Source organism: Diceros bicornis, chromosome 14, assembly GCF_020826845.1.
Source record: "Diceros bicornis minor isolate mBicDic1 chromosome 14, mDicBic1.mat.cur, whole genome shotgun sequence".
NCBI classification, from domain to species: domain Eukaryota; kingdom Metazoa; phylum Chordata; class Mammalia; order Perissodactyla; family Rhinocerotidae; genus Diceros; species Diceros bicornis.
In genome coordinates, this window is record NC_080753.1 from 36,548,146 (window position 1) to 36,553,752 (window position 5,607).

Here is a 5,607-nt window from a genome sequence, read left to right on the forward strand (position 1 = left end):
TTGTTTCCAATGATTATGTTTAGATTGCCTACAAAAATTTCATGAGACATTAGGCAAAATCAGCTATCATTCTAAGTTATTTTTGCTGACAAATTTTATAACAGAGATAACATGTCTGTATCATATCCAATGGTAATAACTCTGAAAACATGCTTATGTCAATCAAACCAACAAACTTAAATAAGCTTTTATTTACCAAAGATTATTTTATATCATGTTAACTTGAAAAACATTTGGGTTAGTTCCTATTACATTTAGAAATAATTTATATAAGTGCTTACTTTAAACCAATTAAATAGACCTCTTTTAGAAATTATACCATCCAGAGGTAGAAAAATATCACACATATATAACATATAGATACATAGACAGACACAAGCAGAGACTTTAAGTAGTTTTCATTAAATTTTTGCTGTGAATTAGGTACAATACAAAACTCACTATTTATAAAGGAATAGTTGGATCCAAACTGTGTTTCTGGAAGATAAAATAAATCAAGGTTATCTGCTTAGGAATTGGTGATGGTCTAGATAAGAGTTCTTAGAGAGGTTACAAGCTTTTTGAGATAAATAGGGGAGGTTTTGGGGATTAGTGAATGGGAATGAGTAAAATCTGAGCTGCTTCTAGAGCTGCATTTCCAGTTTTGCAAGGATTTGTGAGATACAGACAGTTGCTCTGAATTCATCAGAAATTGGATTGTAACTTAAATGACAGTATAGGTTGATTTAACTTTCCGACTACATCATCCCTAATTTGCTTCTTTCTCTCTGGGTATGTAGCTTTATTTTATTTAACTTAGGAAAGGAGGCCTATGTATGTAAAAAAAAACTCTGTCAGGCTTTGAATATCAGCTTCCAATTTGCTTGTATTTTTGGTCATAGTTGCTAAATCCTTTCAAATATGTTGGCAGGGTTCAGCCAGAACAAACGGTAAATATTTCTGGCAGTATTAACCAAGTCCATTAATTTTTTAATTTTAGTTTCCCGTTGAGTGTTTAAGGGAAAAATGTAGCAGTTTCTCAGAAAACCTCAGAGTCTCATTAACTCTGGGGAGGGCTCATACTGGGCCCTCCTTTGAAAGCAGATTATGGGGATATCTGTAACACCATAATTTTATACAATCTTTATACTTTTATACAGTCTTTTAGGTACATCTTGTAACTTAATTTTTCATTAGCTTTTTGCAACAAAACTTTCAATAAGGATATTTTGGAATTTTGAAGGCTTTGCTTCTAAGTGAACGTCTTAAATGAAATTATCTCATTAGAATGCTCCTTCTCATGGCCAATATAATAACCCTGAGCCTGGCAGCAGTTTGGTAGGACCCTAGCTGCAAATAGAGTTTAACCCACATTTCTGTACAGCCATATCTGACTGCAAATAGGGTGCAATCACATTTCTGTCCAACCATATTTTAGGGCACTCAACCTGACAGTTACCAAGCTAAGCTCTCAGGACACAAAACAAGCTTAGTAAGATTTTGTTGTTCTTTGTAAATATTTACAGCTTCCAAGACCATGGTTTTAAGCAGGTGTGCCAGAAGGTGGTGTGTTTGACTCTTTAGAGATGAAGATTGCATTTAATCTGTCTGTTCCATGGTTCTCAAATGTAGTGCACAAAAACACAAGTTTTGGAAGTTCAAAGGAACCCCACAGTGGCCACTGTCATTTTAAATTATCTTTAGTATTATTGGTCCACTGTGACAAAAATTTATAAGTGGAAGGACCATAGTTCTTAAATAGAAAACCAGCTGGAGTTCCTGAGGGAGGTTCATCATATATGGTTGCTCTAGGACAATTGTTCCCCATTTTGGCAATCTAAGACTTAAATTATCTTTTGTCAAATTTTCCCATTTTGTTAAGTACTTGCAAGTAAAGGCTTCATACATATTGTACATAAAGGCAGCTGGAGTTCCAGCATGTGGCTGCCCATCTGGGAGCTTGTCAGCTTTAGAAGCATGGTTTCCCATTTTCTTTTAGTTTCATTTTAATATAAAGTTTGAACAATTCCTAAGGGTAGTGTAGTGGGTCAAAAATGTGCTGCTTGTGAGTGTCATTTCTTAAAAGGCTGTGAACACTCTCTTATGTGTCTCAGTTTCTCCCACTGGCAGTCTGAAACTGCCATGGAGGCTCAGAGTACTGGATGACCAATCCTTATGTGTGCATCTCTGGAAAGCCATTAATTATTTAATGTGAATGATCATGACAGAGTTCCCTATGGGCTGCTGCACATTGGGAGAATTGACCTCAGACACTTCCACTAGGTTCTCAGGTGCCTGAGAACACTTGGTGACTGGAAGGTGCAAGTAATCGTTTTCTTTGGAGCTGAATGAGTTCAGCCTCTCATTTTGCTGTCAAACAGTTTGTTAAGACTTTATAAACATAAATCTTTCCCAATTAAAAGCCAAATTAAAAGATGAGCCAACCCAGTTCACTCCAAATTTCCCCTTTGGTTCCCTTTACCAAGAAAAGTACTGGTGCACTGTTAAGACATTGGGTCCTAAGACTGAAAACAGCTTGAATACAAGTCAAGACTTTCAACTTAAATAAGGAGGTCTGGGTTTCAGGACAGCTCACTGAAATAGCTGAAAAGTACAATGAAGCCAGAGGGTAATGATGGACCCATGCTGGTACCAAGTGCTAGTTCAAAGTAGGCTCCAAGTGCTCTCAGATGAGTTTCTCTAAAATCCTGCCAGCTATGCCAAGAAATGTCAATGCACATAATCATTCTATAGTGGAGAGTTTTATTTGAGGCCAACTGAGGAGTATGGCCCAGAACTTATAGCTTTCATAGGGGAAGAAAGTTCCCTGGAGAAGAATAATTTTCAGCAGGTTATATATCATTTCAAAAAAAATACATACATCAAACATGACAGGGGTACATTCCTTTAATGATTCAAGGAGATGTGTGTTACAAATTAGCACATACACAATGGCTCAACACAACCCTGGCGTCATAGGAAGGGAGACATTAATTCTTATCTTTAAAGAGTACTGGCATGATAAGAAGGGAAACATTAATTGTTATCTTCAAAGAGTACACTTTCTTCATTATTTTTTACTTTAGGGCAATGAGTAAAGCAGATGTACAATGTATGTTTGACAGGCTGTAAGTCAGCCTTCTTTGGATCAAATAAAATTCAGGCCAGATCAGGTTCAAACCAGAATGGCTTTCCAATATACTTGAAAATACAAAGTTTCTTATTTCAGAATGCATTTTTCAACAAATTGGACTGGACTTTCCCATTTACTTTTCCTTTATTCAGTTCCTTCTGTTAAACATATTGTAAACAATTTGAGAAGCAGTACAATTTCAGATCTCGACTTTCTCATTGCCTGTTTATGCCTCAGAAGTATTCTCTAGATTTCCTCAAGTCAGAGCCTCCTTGTGATCGCCCTACTCAAGGCCCCCTTCACTTCCTTGTTCTTCAAAGAATAGATCAGTGGATTTAGTACAGTAGTGACCTCGCCGTTCATGATGGCAATGATCCGATCCTGGTCTGTGGAGCTACCTGAGGTGGGACAAACATAAGTGAAGAGAACAGGAGCATAGAAAAGAATAACTACGATTAAGTGGGAGCCACAAGTAGACACAGTGCTTTGTGAAGCATGCTGCAAGAAAGGGTCTTGCAGAAGAGATGGGTGACAATGTATAAATAGGAGAGAAGTGTTAGTAAGAAAGATCCCATGGCAATCGTCACTGTGACAGTACTGAGTAGCCACTGGTTGAGCTCAACGTTCCCACAGGCCAGCTTCAGCAATGGCTTAACATCACAGAAGTGATGGATATGGTTGGAACCAGAGAAAATCAAGCGAGAGGTCATTATAGAGTGCAGCAGGGCATGGAAAAAACCAATGACGTAGATAGCGATAGCCACCTGGGTACAGAGCTGACGATTCATGGTAAGAGGGTAATGAAGTGGTTTGCAGATAGCCACAAAGCAGTCAAAAGCCATTACGGCCAACAACATGGCCTCAATGCTGCCCAGAAAGTGGAAGAAGTGAAGCTGGCTTATGCATCCCAAGAAAGAAATTGCTTTGTGTGTAGAGAGGAAGTTCTCCAGCATTTTTGGCAGTGTCACCATGGAGTAGCAGATATCTAGACATGACACATTTCCCAGGAAATACATATGTGAATGGAGTCTTGGATCAGAGATGACAACCATAAGAATGGCTCCATTCCCAGCCACACTGAGAAAATAAATTGCGTGGAAAACCCCCAAAAGAAAAGGCTGCAGCACTTGGATGTCTGTTACTCCCAGAAGGAGAAATTCAGTACTGAGTTTTGATTCAGCATCACTTAAAAGAACAAACACAATACTATATGAAATGCTCTCTCTGATGGGAATCAGAGTCTCTTCAGCCTAGGATTTTGCCTCCTAGACAACAGTGTTTTGAAGGAGAGCATTGTTATTTTACAAAGTCTCAACCTCATAGGTTGTAAGTATTTGGACCATTAGACTGTTAAATATTAAGGTTACATGTTGGTTATGGACTGTGACTCAACCATTGTTTTCATTATTAAATTTGTCATTAATATTTTTCTTTCTTCCAGGCATTCTGAGCATGTTGCCAGCCTATCATCTTCTCTGACTCTGAACATCTACCCTTTGATGCAATTTTCCTTTTGTTTTCCTAAGTCGGCTCTAACAATGGCAAATTTTTAACTACTCCAGCATACTACTATCTCTTGACCTAGTAAGAAACCATCTGAAGGGTTTTTACTTAAGAAAAATAGAAAAGGAGAGAATAATAAGAACTATAAGAATATCTGATAGAGATGCAGACATTGGAGTGCTTCCTATAGAAAGGGAATCATTCAAAATTTGGAAAATCCCTGAGGGGAGAAGAAAAAGTTTTGAAGTGAGTAGAATAAAAAAGTGATTTAACTAGGGAACACTTCTAGGGATGACATGGGATTCTAGCCTTTCTAGCTGGAGGAAATTGTGGGAAATTATCTATCCTCTACTACTTCATGAAAGGCTGGCTTCAAGAAATTCAGAGTAGCTTTCTTTGATAGCCATGTATATTTTGTATATTGTTAAAATTACCGCTCCTGTTTAAAATACAAATGACAGGCCTAATGTCGTTTATGGTTATCTGACCCACAAAACAAAATTGTATCAAAAATTAATTTGGGATAAGCAAAGAAATAGATAAGAAGAACAGATTAGTGGTTACCAGAGAAGCAGGTATGGGGAGGGCGAAATAGATAAAAGGGCACATATGTATAGTAATGGATAAATACTAGACTATTGATGGTGAACACATTGCTGTGAATATGGAAACTGAAATATAATAATGTACACATGAAATTTACACAATGTTATAAGTCAATACGACCTTAATAAGAAAATAAATAAGAAAAATTAATTTGGTGTAGAAAAACTTTTCCTAACATTTAAAGAAAATTAGCAATCAGATTTGTCTGCACTAAATGAATTATTTCACTACAATTTCAGTATTTAGAGATTGTATATTTACTTTGGAGAATATCTAGAGAACCAAGCACATTGAATTGAGAATGAAATATGACAATAAAAATGTAGGAAGTAAAGAACCTTCATAATTCACAAACACAGTGAGGACGCCATCGAAAGACATGGAAA

General features: G+C 37.0%; 1 pseudogene; it reads right to left on the reverse strand.

The window, feature by feature from the left end:
- Positions 1-3,373: 3,373 nt before the first annotated feature.
- Positions 3,374-4,406, reverse strand: LOC131413943 (olfactory receptor 12D1-like; annotated as a pseudogene).
- Positions 4,407-5,607: the final 1,201 nt, after the last annotated feature.